Source organism: Vitis vinifera, chromosome 11 (genome assembly GCF_030704535.1).
Source record: "Vitis vinifera cultivar Pinot Noir 40024 chromosome 11, ASM3070453v1".
NCBI classification, from domain to species: Eukaryota; Viridiplantae; Streptophyta; class Magnoliopsida; order Vitales; family Vitaceae; genus Vitis; species Vitis vinifera.
Window position 1 is genome coordinate 18020041 of NC_081815.1, and position 16877 is coordinate 18036917.

Genomic DNA, 16877 nt, shown 5'->3' on the forward strand with positions numbered 1-16877 from the left:
TAAGTGGGGAAAACTCTATTATTTGGACTTGCAGTCAAAGGATTCAAATAAGTTGCAACAAACTTTGATGGCAGATGGATCTGAGGGGGAGAAGAAAAAGTCTGAAATTTGGTTGTGGCATCGACGTCTGGGACATGCTTCCTTTGGTTATTTGAAAAAATTGTTTCCTAGCTTGTTTGCAAATAGTGATATTTCTGATTTCCGTTGTGATATTTGTGAATTGGCTAAAAGTCATCGTGTTTCGTTTCCGTTAATTTTGAGCAAAAGTCCGTTTCCTTTTATGGTTATACATTCTGATGTTTGGGGCCCATCCAAAGTCCCAACTTTGAGTGGCTCACATTGGTTTGTTACTTTTATTGATGATTGTACCAGAATGACATGGTTATACTTGATGAAGACCAAAGATGAAGTGAACTTGTTGTTTCAAAATTTTCATAAAATGATTGAAACTCAGTACAATGCAAAGGTTCGGGTTCTGCGTAGTGATAATGGTGGAGAATATCAAAGTTCTGATCTTCAAAAGTATTTGGAAGGACATGACATCATTCATCAGACTACTTGTTCCAATACACCCCAGCAAAATGGAGTCGCTGAATGGAAAAATCGGCACTTGTTAGAGGTTGTTCATGCTTCCTTGATAGCAGCAAAAACACCGATATCTTATTTGGGAGAAGCAATCACATCTACCGCATACTTGATCAATCGGGTACCTTCCAGCTCAATTAACTTCCAAACACCTCTCCAAGCTCTTACTAATGCCGTAGTTGCCCCAACTGTCCCAAATCTACCTCCTCGTGTTTTTGGTTGTGTGGCATTTGTGCATATACACAAAAACCAACGCACCAAGTTAACTTCTCATGCATTGCAATGTGTGTTTGTTGGATATGCATTGCACAAAAAGGGATATCGATGTTACCATCCTCCAACTCGACAAATGTATATTACAATGGATATGGTGTTTCATGAAGATTCGATGTATTTTTCATCTGAGTCTGAACTTCAGGGGAAGTACCATAAGGAAATTCAGACTCTCGATTATGATTATCATATCTCTGAGGAGAATGAATCTGGACAATCTAAACTAATGAACCAAGAAGTGGGTGAGTTGGATATGAGTGGTCAACAATTTGGGTCTGAAGATGTCTTCACTGAAATACCAAACCAATCGTCGTCTGTTGAAGGTGTTCTTAATTTGGAACCTGATTCATTCATGAAACGGTTACCACACCGTCATAATAGAGGTATTTCTAAACCCACATATGAACCTGAATTGTCTACCAAAGTCAAATATCCTATGAGCAACTATGTGTCTAACCATCGTTTGTCTAAATCAAATAAGTCATTTGTAAATCAATTATCTACTGTAGTTATTCCTAACAATGTGCAGGAAGCCTTAGCTGACCCAAGGTGGAAAGCAGCTATGAATGAAGAGATGAAATCATTGCAGAAGAATAAAACATGGGAACTCGTAGAATGTCCACTAGGAAAGAAGCCAGTTGGGTGTCGTTGGATCTATACTGTGAAGTACAAGGCAGATGGTAGTATTGAACAATTTAAAGCAAGACTGGTAGCAAAAGGGTACACTTAAACTTATGGAATTGACTACACAGAGACATTTGCACCTGTAGCTAAGATCAACACAGTTCGAGTATTACTGTCTTTAGCTGCAAACCTAGATTGGCCATTACAATAGTTCGATGTGAAAAATGCATTTTTGCATGGCGAGTTATCTGAAGAAGTATATATGGATCTTCCACCAGGATGCATGGTGTCAGAAAAGCAATGTCAGAAGGTGTGCAAATTGAAGAAGTCATTATATGGGTTGAAGCAATCCCCAAGAGCATGGTTTGGAAGGTTCACAAAGTCAATGAAAGCTTTTTGCTATCGTCAAAGTAATTCAGATCACACTTTGTTCCTGAAAAAGCAACATGGTAAGATTACCGCACTCATCGTATATGTGGATGACATGGTAGTTACAGGAAATGATCTCGAAGAAAGAAAAGCTCTGCAAAATTATCTATCTAGAGAATTCGAAATGAAATATCTAGGTCATCTGAAATACTTTCTTGGGATTGAAGTTTCTCGATCAAGTGAAGGAATTTTTCTGTCTTAAAGAAAGTATGCCTTAGATCTTTTACAGGAGACTGGAATGTCGGAATGTCAACCTATTAATACACCAATAGAAGAAGGTCTGAAATTGTGTGTTGAGCCTAATCAAGTATCAACCGATAAGGGAAGATATCAGAAACTTGTGGGGAGATTAATGTACTTAGCTCATACAAGACCAGATTTTGCTTATGCATTGAGTGTAATGAGTCAATACATGCATAATCCTGGAGAGCAACATATGAATGCAGTTATGCGTATTTTGAGGTATTTGAAGAATGCTCCTGGGAAGGGAATTTTGTTCGCTAAAAATGTTAATTATCAGAGTATAGAAGTATATACTGATGCTGATTGGGCCGGTGCAGTGGATGATAGGCGATCTACATCTGGTTACTTTACCTTTGTAGGTGGTAATCTTGTGACATGGAAAAGTAAGAAGCAGAATGTCGTCGCTCGTTCAAGTGTAGAAGCAGAATTTAGAGGTATGACTCTAGGACTTTGTGAGGCATTATGGCTAAGACTTCTCTTACAGGATTTAGGTTACCTATCTAGGCAACCAATCCGATTGTTTTGTGACAATAAAGCCGCATGTGACATTGCTCATAATCCAGTACAACATGATCGTACAAAGCATGTTTAGGTGGATAGATTCTTCATTAAGGAAAAGTTGGATGATAAGATTGTGGAATTGCCTAAAATTCGATCAGAAGATCAATTGGCCGATATCCTCACCAAAGCTGTCTCAAGTCAAGTGTTCTCAAAATTTTTAGACAAGTTGGGCATGTGTGACATCTATGCACCAACTTGAGGGGGAGTGTTGAGATATTAGGAATGCTTTCCGTATATCATTCTTTCCTTATATTATTTAGTGTTGAGATATTAGGAATGTTTAAATATTAGGAAAGTTGAGATATTAAGAATATTGAGATATTAGGAATATTGAGATATTAGGAAAGTTGAGATATTAGGATATTAGTTGTTATTTCCTTATATCATTCTTTCCTTGTATCATTCCTTCCCATTCTTAGAATGGTGATTAGCCTCTATATATACTCTGTACATGAACGAATGAAAGTATGAATGGAAAAAACTACCATTTATCAATTTGAAGATTATTTTCATAAATAAATAAATAAAAAAGGAAGAAGAAATATTTATATAATTAAAATTATGAATAAATATTAATTTTCTTTTAATTATTTGAAAAAGTAAAAATACATTGATTATAATTTGAGAAATATTCCTTTTTATGTAAGAGCAAGGTGGCAAAGTTTGACGTGATTTGTCAACAAAACTCAAGTCTAACACAATTTTTGTAGAGTTAGATTAAATGTATTGATATTTGAGTCAAATTTGTATCGATTTGGATGACTTGTTTAATAAACATGTTGTTTTTTAGTCTACTTACATTTTCCTAATTAACCAATTTAAGTAATCATGTTGGTTAACCTAAAGCTAACTTATAACATATTTAACATACATTTGATTTATTTAAAATTTAATTTTAAATAAATAAGTTAATTTAGTCTTAAACATGTTGGGTCAAGAGGTAATTTAACAATGATTCTAAAAAGTGTTTTTAATTTAAAAAATGTTTTTTTTTAAAAAAAAAAAGTTAAGTATTTGACAAATTTTAAGAAATACTTTTAAAAATATAAAAAATTATTTATAGTATTAAAAAATCGTTTGCAATGTTTTCTAGAAAAAAAAAACACCATATAGTCTTAACACTACTACTCAAAATTCTTATTGAAGAGCAATGATATCCTTAATATTCATTCATCTGCAATTTTCACCATTTTCTTTCATAGATAGGCAGAGTCTGATCCGGGTCACCATCTAAGCCAGGATAGTTATCAAACCGTCATTGAATTGACAAACCGGTGGTTGAACCATCGACTCGATGAACCAGTTTGCTGGTTCTACCTTGGATCCCCTTTAATTTTTGTCAAAACGGGCCAGCCTTAATGGGCCTCAATCTTAGAAGCCCAACTATCTGTTGGACCTCATGCTTCTTGCAATGTTTGCAATTCCACTGGGCTACTTTTTAACTTGTATTTAGTATTGCAAACCAAAAAATAATACAACATAATTCTTTTCAAAATTTTTATAATAATGAAAGTGTAAATAATAGAACTAAAATAATATAATATTTTTTAAAATAATAAAATAATAGCCATATAAATTTTAATATATAGGTAAAATTAATTAAATTTTAATAAATATCTTCACATTTAAATATTATATATGTTTTATTTAATAAAATGTTAAAATATTAATATATCTATATATTTATTTGATGATATTAAAAATAAAAAAATAAATATTATTGATTTTTATTTTCTTTATATATATACTTAAAATTTTTATAACCATTTTTAATTTTAATAATATATCAATTATATATTTATAACCTTACTAGTTGGACCGTGGTTGATTGTTATGACAATTAAACTGTGAATTGATAACTTTTTCAATTTAATGATTTGTCGATTTTGAAAAATATTGGTTATTCAATATAAAGGATAAAACATGACCAATAATTTAAAATAAAAAAAAAATTAATTGGTTTTTTCTTACTTTCCTAATCTTCACTCTATTTCTTTTTCTACTGCTTTCTTGCATATATTTGGAAAAAACCTGCATAATTTTACCTACATTAATCACCATACTTAGAACAGAAACAATCCTAGATCATGAATCATATGTTAATTAATGTTGCTATTGTTTTTTTGCTAATTAACAAATCAAATAATTTAATTAATCCAAAAAATTTCTTATGATTATATTTGGTTCCAGAAATTTGGGAGAAAATGTAAGAAAGAAAAACATACAAGAAAAATGAAAATACCCGTTTTAAGTTCAAATCAAACATTTTTTAATCTACACATTCCACCTAAATGGACTGTTTTTTTCACCACTTATGGTGGAATCTTATCTACAAGCTTGGCTAGTTTGGTTTAAGAATTGATCATTAATTTTATTATCAAAAAACAGAATAAAAGGAGTAGAAGTGAAGGAAAATTCTCAATTTGGTATGGTTTACACAAAGCCAAAATTTAATGGTAGTTGGGGAGTAAGCATCAGCTAGCTACCATGCAATTAATCAAGATTCTATGGAGCACACTATTTGAGGAATTAGAGTGGTGACATAATGTTTTTCTTGTAGAGGATACATCACCAATTTGGATATGCATACAAAATTGAAAATGAGCTGCAAATTGGAAAGTTATTTGGGTAAATTTCAAATTGGTTGAGATTAAAAATTACATCCATGAATCATCCCATTCAAATACTTAAATGGTATCCCATACCATAGTGATGACCAACCATACCATTTTTGAAGAATTTTGTTGAGTGGATTATTTTTTAATATTTTCATTATTTAGAAAAAATAAAAATCAAACACTTTTTATGTACATCTTGTCTTTCAATGATGAAATTATAGAAGTAAGCATAGTCATTGATGAACTGATTTATTGACTCACGATTTGTGGAGTCATCATTTTATGGATTGAATCCTTTTGGTTTGCAAACCAATTTTAGTGGTTTATTTTTTGAAATTTGTTTTTTATTGATTATTTTATTTAAAATTGTTTCTTATTTTATTTATTCATTTATTCTAAAAAAATAGAAAAATAAAGTCCATAAAACAATTATGGATTCCCATATAGGATTTACTTAGTGGGAAGGTGTTAGACACATCAATAAACCCAAAAATATTTGAAAAGGATATAGTTGTAATTGATTTTTAGAAAATTAGAATATTTTTAATCTTTTTAATATTTGAATGATAGAAGTTTTGAAGTGTTAAAAAATTTAAAAATACTTTCTAAAATTACTATCAAATGGGTTTTTAGTATATGTGATGTTGACTCAATACTAAAACAAAAATAAAATATATAGAATACCTATGTGGAAGTAATAGCCCGATAAAAAAATGCTTGTTCCTGATTTCCTCCTAACCATCCATGTAGCTCTAATTTATTTTTATAGAAAGAATAATGCTTTTATTCCCACTATGAGATGTGAACACATTTCAAGCTTATAGAAAAAGTAAAAATAGTGGGGAAAAAAAAGGAATAAATATGGCTTTCTATTTGAAAGTGAAAAATGTTGACCGCATCACAATGTGATGATGTTTTTTGTTTCCTTATTTTTAGGATTTATTTTTTAGACAATAATAATAATATAAATGGGTCTTGATAGCCGAGCAACCTTTCATGGCTAAGCCTTTTAAACTCTTCGTGAGGACTTAAACCTCGAGATGCTCACTGTCCCGCAATAACTAAAGTCGAATAAATTCAATATATCATCATTAATGGCAGAATTCGAACCCAAGACTATGTATCATTTACAGGGACTTGGGAAGTGTCTCAAATTTCTAATTAGTAAAGATTCATTTTTTTAAAGAATATTATATAGAATATTTACAAAGTTGATATATTATAGTAATATTATATTTCTTTATACAATAAAGAAAGTTATTAGAAATATATCTATAAATATTTTAGGTCGAGGAAAAGGTTATGAGATGAAAATGGCTTTGTAAATGTTACATGAAGTGGATAGAGATGTGAGAAAAAACAAGAAATACAAACTATATGAGGTGAATAAAGATGAGAAAAAGAACGGAAGATACCCAATAAAGTGAAGGGGTTCGTGGTAAGTATGAATATAAGAAGTAAGGAAACATGAGATATTGTATGTGGTTCTCTTCTTTGTAATATTCTTTATTGTATAGTGGAAATATTATCTCTTATCCATAGATGTATGTATGGTTGGTCGAACCACATTAAAACCTTGTGTATCGTATGTGTTATTGTTTTATCTTGTTCTGGATCTAATGTTGTTTGCATTAAAGCTTCCGTTAATAAAAAGAAATGAGAGTACTAATTAAAAATTTGAGACACTTTTTAACAAACATTTTTCAATGTTCACCTTAACCAACTAGGTTTTAAAAAAAAGGTTTGGATATTTTATTTAAATGGGGAAAGGATGAATCTCCCTAAAGCTTTTACTTCACCATTATTTTTAAATAGCTTAAATTAAATTAACAAAAATTGTTCAAGGCCTAAGTCATGAAATCACCTTCTACGTCATTGTCTCAATATAACTAACAAGCATTTTTCTCAAAAAATAACATTAACTTTACCTTTTACGTAAAATAGGTCTTTCTATTAAGATTTTTAATAAAATGATCATTTGAAAATTAGGAAATGATCATTTGTTAATTTATTTAAATTTATATCGTATTATTTCTCGTGATTAGTTAATTTGATGATTTTTGTGTGTAATACAAAATCAAATAGTTTAATTAACCTAGACATATTTCTTATAACTATTTTTGGTTTGAGAAATTTTGAGAGAAATGACAAGAAAAAAAAAAAAAAAAAGAAAGTGAAAAATAAAAAATGCATTTAATTTTAATAAATTATTTTTATATAAAAAAACTATTATTTTACATTTTTCTTTTCTTTTCCTTAGTATCGTCCCGAAATCCGAAAAACCAAAATTAACTATACGTAATATAATATATCACAAGAACCTTAGGGTTGCTTAGTAACTTTTTAGAAATCTGTTAAAATAATAGTTTTTAAAAACAATTTTATGCAATTTTTTTCTAAAAAAAAAAAGTCTATTTGAAAACTTGGAATGTTTACAACTTATTTTCTATATTTACAATTTTTTTTAAAAATAAATAAATTTTATAAGTAATGTTTTATTTTAAATTATGCTTCATATTTATCTCTATTTAGAACTGTTCTTCGTACTTGTCCCATCATTTTTTTATACATTCTTTAAAAAAATAATTGAAAATAACTAAAATATGTTCTATAAAATACCATTTTTTTTTATTTTAAGAATAGAATGTTTTTTTACTTTAAGAATGGAAAAACAAGTATTTGCTGGTTGTAAAATATATTTTTCTATCCTTTTGTTTTTTTAAAATAATTATCAAACGTTTGTTTTGAAAGCTCATGAACTCAAATTTTACCTCTTGTTTTCTCATTTAGTGAACCACTATAGAAGTAAAGGGAATTGACTTTGATTTTTGGATTAAATTTGTAGTTTAACGAGAGCAACAGTAATGGATGAGGATCCCAAACAACATTGATAATGATGAGTGATGAGTGATGAGTGATTATATTTAGAACTCCCATGGAGTCCAACTTCCTCAACATGTTACCTTTTTTTACTAAACCATACTCTTCCCGATGACCAAGTCATCTTTTCTCCAACAGAAACAACAATTCTCGCAATACCAAGAGCATATATCAATGACTTTACAAGTTCATATAAATATGTTCAACTACCAATTTCCCTAAAAGCTTGAACTCACAAGATTTGAACTCAGCATCTTTTGAGATTTTGAGAAGCACGGTATGATAAAAGTTGTAAGTTGTATTTGAGAGAAAGTTATTGCCTATCATTAGACTCTATGGTAGAATCAGGGGCTTTAAGAAGTGGTGGTTTACCCTATGACAAATGTTTCCAACTCATGAACTTAGTTGATACAAAGTTATATGATAACACCCAATTTTTTCTTATTCAACGGTTCAATCCATGATTTATCATTTATGGACGTTAATAAAATCCATGATTTATCATTTATGGACGTTAATAAAATCCTTCCATTTAGCAGCATCTTAGGATGACATAACCTTAAATTAAAGTTAGACAAGGTTTAAATGAGGCAAACAAACAAGAGGAGGATCAAACCTAAGACCTTTCACCAAACCAAGTTTTGATACCATATTGAACTACCAATTTTTCTAAAAGTTTATACTTACAGGATTTGTGCTTATATATACATATCACGTTCCTTAACAAAATTAACTTCAATATTGTAGACCATCAAGACAACCTATATAAAAACCATGAAAATAGTTGTCTTCAACACATAAGCTAGATGGAGTCACCTCGTCAAGAATAATGCCATCTTCATATAGTGAAAGAAGAAGATTGAGAAATTATAGTATACCCTTATGAAGGATGAATATTATATACAAATAATATTTGACTCTATTTTCTATACTAATTCAAACTCTATCATTTATTCTAATTTAAAAGTGTTTGAGTTTATTTTCTACTTTAATTCAAACTCTATCTTCTATTATAATTTAAACTAATAATAGATAAATATTAATAATAAACATTAACTTTTTCTAAGATGCCCCCTAAAGGTGGAGCTACGATTGGAGATTCCAATCTTGATCTTGAGAAAAAAAAAAAAAGTGACTACAATGTAATGGTTTTGGCAAAGCATCCATTAGTTGATCTTTTAACGACACATGAACAACACAAAGAGCACCATTTTGAACCTAATAGTAAAGGAAATAGTGGGTTTGCAAGAAAGTGAATCAAAGGGTCAAACAATGAGCTAAAACGATTGAAGGGTGAGAAATTGAATATGATGAAGGCTTGTATTGAAAAGGGAATATTGAGTGTCCATTGAAAATGATAATGAGGCCAAAAGCATGAAAATAGAGCAATTTAACTTTCTGCTTAAAGAAAATTTGCTGAATATTTGAATAAGAAATGACAAAAACATTAGTGGAAAAAGTTTTTTTTTTCCCCCAAAATCACAGGATGAACAACTGAAAGATAACAAAACAAAGATTGTTGACAAAGTGAAAAAAATATACATACTGAAGCTGAAAGGTTGGATGGTGAAAAAAAAAAAAAAACTGAAGTTTTGGTTGGGAATGGAGATCTGAAGCAAAAAAGTAGACAATGCTAGTAATTTAGAAACTGAACTAAACTAGAGCCTGAAATATTTACGTAGGTCAATGCTAGTTTTGCTTGGGAATGGAGTCGTTGCCTTAAGCTCAAAGCCACCATCATTCGGTGTACCATCTATATATGTTGGTCTTAATTGTTACGTGCTTGTTGATGACTTCCATTACAATCCATGAATAAAATTTTTGGACATTCGATTATCAATGGTCCAGGTTGTTCGTCACTAATTAGTTTGTAGCTTTTACTAATGAAAGTACTGAACATAGAGGAGCAACATCACATGGCTAGAGACAAAAATGATACCGAAAAGTGATAGAAAACAGGCAAGTATGGTGAGAACCTTCCAAATTTGAGGAGGACCTAGTTGCAGTTTTGGCATGGAAATTTTGATGTAATGGAAGTTCCAGAGCTAATTTTGGAATCATCATCTCAAAATCTTCCTTGTCTGAGCTTTCTTCCAAGAGTGGTCCTGTTAGATATCAAGGGCAAGTGTGAGTCCACATGAGTTGATGCATGAAGCATGGGATCTTAAAAATGTTTTTTTTTTTAATTAAAATTTAGGATAATTTTGATATTTTAAAGAATATTATTAAATAAAAATTGTGGGAGTTGGATAGTGAAGTGGATCTTAAAAATGTTTCTTTTTATTAAAATTAAGGATAATTTTGATATTTTAAAGAATTTAATTAGATAAAAACTGTGAGGTAGTCTTTTTGGATAGTGAAGTGGATCTTAAAAATGTTTTTTTTTTAATTTATTAAAATTAAGGATAATTTTGATATTTTAAAGATTTTAATTAAGTAAAAATTGTGGGAGTAATCTTTTTGGATAGTGAAGTGGATCTTAAAAATGTTTTTTTTTTAAATTTATTAAAATTAAGGATAATTTTGATATTTTAAAGATTTTAATTAAATAAAAATTGTGGGAGTAATCTTTTTGGATAGTGAAGTGGATATTAAATTTTTTTTTTGTTAAAATTAAGGATAATTTTGATATTTTAAAGAATTTAATTAAATAAAAATTGTGGGAGTAGTCTTTTTGATAGTGAAGTGGATCTTAAAATGTTTTTTTAAAAAATTAAAATTAAAGATAATTTTGATATTTTTAAGAATTTAATTATATAAAAAATTGTGGAGTAGTCTTTTTGGATAGTGAAGTAAATCTTTAAAATATTACTTTTATTTATTAAAATTAAGGATAATTTTGATATTTTAAAGAATTTAATTAAATAAAAATTGTGGGAGTAGTCACTTTGGATAGTGAAGTGGATCTTAAAAATGTTTTTTTTATTTATTAAAATTAAGGAGAATTTTGATATTTTAAATAATTTAATTAGATAAAATTTGTGGGGTAATCTCTTTGGATAGTGAAGTGGATATTAAATTTATTTATTTATTTATTAAAATTAAGGATAATTTTAATATTTTTAAGAATTTAATTAGTGTTGTAAATTAAGGGAAATGAATGACCACATTGATGGTCATTATGAACTCCATTTACTCATCTTTAAGATGAGTAATGAGAGTTCATATTATGAAGCCTATAAAAGGCTTCTTACCCTCCCATGTAAAATCATCCCGAGAAAGAAAGAAAGCTCTTCCTCTCATTCTCTCTCACTCTCTCTCTTTCACTTTCTCAATTCTCTTATTTGATTCCTTCTTCCATATTATATATCAAAGTAAGATATATTTTATCTCTACTACTTTGATTTGCATTATATTTGTCCTTGTTTTACAACACGTTATCAGCACGAATTGCTCTGAAGGTAATTCTCGTATCTTAAACTTGAAGTTATTTATATAGAATAAAATTTTACATATTTATATTATTGTTGATTTGTTTTGTTATATATTGTTAAAAGTTATAAACAAATTATTTGATTTTGTTTATAATCAAAGTTATACCAATGCTATCAAGTTATTATAACTGATTTTAATAATATTGTTTTGTCATATATATGAAGTTATTTGACAATGTCGAATATCACAAAACTCGAATTTGTGGCACTTGACATTTCGGGAAAGAACTATCTATCTTGGATCCTTGATGTTGAATTACATCTTGATGCAATGAACCTTGGAGCTACGATCAAACAAGGAAATCAAGCATCCCTGCAGGATCGCGCAAAAGCATTGATTTTCCTTCGCCATCACCTCCATGAAGGTTTAAAAAATGAGTATCTTACGGTAAAGGACCCTTTTACTCTATGGAGTAATTTGAAAGAAAGATATGACCACCAGAAAACTGTGATTCTCCCAAAAGCTCGATATGATTGGATGCACCTAAGGTTGCAAGATTTTAAAACTGTTAGTGAATACAACTCTGCACTTTTCAAAATCAGCTCTCAATTAAAGCTGTGTGGAGAAAAAATCACAGAGGAAGACATGTTAGAGAAAACTTTTACTACGTTTCATGCCTCAAATGTGCTCCTGCAGCAGCAATATCGAGAGCGTAGATTTACAAAATATTCTGAATTAATATCATGTCTTCTTGTTGCTGAACAAAATAATGAGCTTTTGATGAGAAATCACCAGTCTCGTCCAACTGGATCTGAACCATTCCCTGAAGTGAATGCAATATCGTCCCAAACTCGTGGACGTGGACGAGGACGAGGACGTGGTCGTGGTCGTGGAAGAAATCCCCGATACCATGGTTCTTATAGTAATAATTCTCAGAAAATGAAAGCCTCATTGCACCACCAGAAGTGGAACAATAATGAGACAATACAAGAAAATGGGAAGCGTTTACAAGATAAACCTCCTAAGAACCATGAGAATAATTGTTATAGATGTGGTATGAAGGGGCATTGGTCGCGTACCTGTCGTACGCCCAAACATTTGGTCGACCTTTACCAAGCATCAATAAAAGCTAAAGGAAAAGAGATAGAGATGAACTTTACCGATGGTGATGGATTGGACCTAACCTACTATGACATTGATTTCTTTGGAGGTCCCAATGAAAAAACAGACCATTTGATAAATGATGAAAAAATTAGCATTGATTAATGTTACTCGATATATAAAATAATATATTATTATGTCTTATATTTACATCTTATTTACTTTGTTATTTACATTATGCCTTGTTTTTTTTTGTTATATCTGAAATCCATGTGTTATTTGGTCTCAAGATGAATGAGGATGATGTATGTCTCGCAGACTGTGCGACCACGCACACAATTCTTCGAGATAAAAGATATTTCCTCGAATTGACATTAATAAAAGCTAATGTAAGTACCATATCTGGTACTACAAACTTAGTTGAAGGCTCTGGAAGAGCAAACATAACATTGCCAAATGGAACTAGATTCCATATAAATGACGCGTTATATTCTAGCAAATCCAGAAGAAATTTGCTCAGTTTTAAAGATATCCGCAGAAATGGATATCATATTGAAACTATGAATGAAGATAATGTAGAATATCTTTATATTACTTCCATTATATCTGGCCAGAAGCTTATAATGGAAAAACTCCCGGCTTTTTCCTCTGGGTTGTATCATACAACTATAAAGCCTATTGAATCATATGTTGTCGTGAACCAGAAGTTCAACGACCCAAAAGTTTTTGTCCTTTGGCATGACAGGCTAGGTCACCCAGGGTCTTCAATGATGCGTCGAATAATCGAACACTCACATGGGCATCCACTAAAGAACCAGAAGATTCTTTCGCCCAATGAATACTCATGTGCTGCCTGCTCACAAGGTAAATTGATAATCAGACCATCTTTTACTAAAGTCATATCTGAGTCACCAATCTTTTTAGAAAGAATACATGGGGACATATGTGGACATATCCATCCACCATGTGGACCATTCCGTTATTTTATGATCTTAATAGATGCTTCTACTAGGTGGTCACATGTTTGTCTCCTTTCTACACGTAACGTAGCCTTTGCTAGACTCCTTGCACAAATAATCAGATTACGAGCACAATTTCCAGATTATCCAATTAAGACAATACGTCTTGATAATACTGGTGAATTTACTTCTCAAACATTCATTGACTATTGCATGTCAGTAGGGATAAATATTGAGCATCCTGTTGCTCATACCCATACCCAGAATGGTTTAGCAGAATCCTTCATCAAACGTCTCCAATTAATAGCTCGACCATTACTAATGAAAACCAAATTACCTACTTCCGCCTGGGGACATGCTATTATGCATGCTGCAGCTTTAGTCCGTATCCGACCTACAACTTACCATGAATACTCCCCTTCACAACTTGTGCTTGGAAAACAACCAAATATCTCTCACTTACGAATCTTTGGTTGTGCAGTATATGTACCAATTGCACCTACACAACGCACTAAAATGGGTCCCCAACGAAGACTTGGGGTTTATGTAGGTTTTGATTCTCCATCTATCATAAGATATCTTGAACCTTTGACAGGCGATGTTTTTACAGCCCGCTTTGCGGATTGTCATTTTAATGAGAGTGTTTTCCCATCATTAGGGAGAGAAAAGTCGATTCCTGAAGAACGACGAGAAATTAGTTGGAAGACATCTACTATGACCCATCTTGATCCTCGTACAAATCAATGTGAACTAGAAGTTCAAAGGATCATTCATTTGCAAAATCTTGCAAATCAATTACCAGATGCATTCATTGATACAAAGAAAGTGACAAAGTCACATATCCCGGCTGCAAATACTCCAGCACGGATTGATGTCCCTGTAGGACAGTTAACAAATGAATCTAAGATACGCCTGAAGCGTGGTAGACCTGTCGGCTCAAAGGATGTAACTCCCCGGAAGAGGAGAACCCAAGAAAAACTTAGCACTCTAGAAGAGGCCATCAAAATGACTGATCAGTTTAAAATTGATAAATCTATAGCCCTAGAAGAGGCACAAATAATGCAGAAAGCCCCTGAAGAGGTACATATTGAACAAGAAGCCCCCGAAGAGGCACATATTGAACAAGAAACCCCTGAAGATCCACATATTGAACGAGAAGCCCCTGAAGAGGCACAGGTACCTGAAAATTGTGAGATCTCAGTAAGTTATGTACAAACGGGAGAAAAATGGGATCGAAATAATATTGTTATTAACAATATTTTTGCTTTCCAAGTGGCCTTTGATATCATAAGAAATGATGAAGATCCCGAACCACGAAATGTGGAAGAATGTCGACATAGAAATGATTGGCCAAAATGGAAAGAAGCTATACAGGCAGAATTAAACTCATTAACAAAACGAGAAGTTTTTGGACCTGTAGTCCAAACACCTGAAGATGTAAAGCCTGTTGGGTACAAATGGGTATTTGTACGAAAGCGCAATGAGAATAATGAGATCATAAGATATAAAGCGCGATTAGTGGCACAAGGTTTCTCGCAGAGACCTGGTGTTGACTATGAGGAAACATATTCTCCCGTCATGGACGCAATCACATTTCGTTTCTTAATTAGTTTGGCAGTCTCAGAAGGACTGGATATGCGTCTCATGGATGTTATTACAGCATATTTATACGGATCCATGGATAATGATATATACATGAAAATCCCTGAAGGATTTAAATTGCCTGATGCAAATAATACAAAGCCTCGTAGCATGTACTCAATCAAGTTACAACGATCCTTGTATGGATTAAAGCAATCTGGACGCATGTGGTACAATCGCCTTAGCGAATACTTGCTAAAAGAAGGGTATGTGAATAACCCTATATGCCCATGCATTTTCATTAAGAAATCAGAAACCGGATTTGCAATTATTGCAGTGTATGTTGATGACTTAAATCTTGTTGGAACTCCTGAAGAGCTCACAAGAACAACAAATTACTTGAAAAAGGAATTTGAGATGAAAGATCTTGGAAAAACAAAATTTTGTCTCGGCCTGCAGATCGAGCATTTTCCAAATGGAGTTTTAGTACATCAATCAACATACATTAAGAAAGTTTTGAAGCTTTTTATATGGATAAAGCGCATCCTTTAAGTTCTCCAATGGTTGTCCGATCACTTGATGTGAAAAATGACCCATTTCGTCCTTGCGAAAAGGATGAAGAGTTACTTGGTCCTGAAGTACCATATCTTAGTGCTATTGGTGCACTTATGTATCTTGCCAATTGTACACGTCCAGACATTGCTTTTTCTGTCAATTTATTAGCAAGATACAGTTCCTCTCCAACTCGAAGACATTGGAATGGTATCAAACATATATTGCGTTATCTTCGCGGAACTACTGATATGGGTTTATTTTACTCAAGGGAATCAAAGCAACAATTGCTTGGATATGCAGATGCAGGCTATCTTTCAGATCCACATAAAGGCAGGTCACAAACAGGGTATGTGTTTAATTACAATGGTACTGCTATTTCATGGAGATCTGTCAAACAAACAATGGTAGCCACATCATCAAATCATTCAGAAATACTGGCAATTCATGAAGCAAGTCGTGAATGTATATGGCTAAGATCTATGATCCAACATATTCGGGAATCATGTGGACTCTCCTCTATCAAAGATGACCCAACAACATTATTTGAAGATAATGTTGCATGCATTGCACAAATAACAGGGGGTTATATTAAAGGAGATAGAACTAAACACATTTCACCAAAATTCTTTTATACACATGAACTCCAGAAGAGTGGTGAAATTGATGTGCAACAAATACGCTCAAGTGATAATCTAGCAGATTTATTCACAAAATCATTGCCAACTTCAACATTCAAGAAGTTAATACACAAGATTGGAATGCGTCAACTCAAGGATATCGATATGAGGGGGAGTATGCTTGTAAAAGGGTGTTAGTGTATTGTACTCTTTTTTCCTTCGTCCAGGTTTTGTCCTACTGGGTTTTACTGGCAAGGTTTTTAACGAGGCAGTCCTAATATACCAAGAAAAGAATATTGTACTCTTTTTCCTTCGCTAGGTTTTTCCTATAGGGTTTTTTACTAACAAGGTTTTAATGAGGCATATTCTTTTAATATGGTGGTCATCCAAGGGGGAGTGTTGTAAATTAAGGGAAATGAATGACCACATTGATGGTCATTATGAACTCCATTTACTCATCTTTAAGATGAGTAATG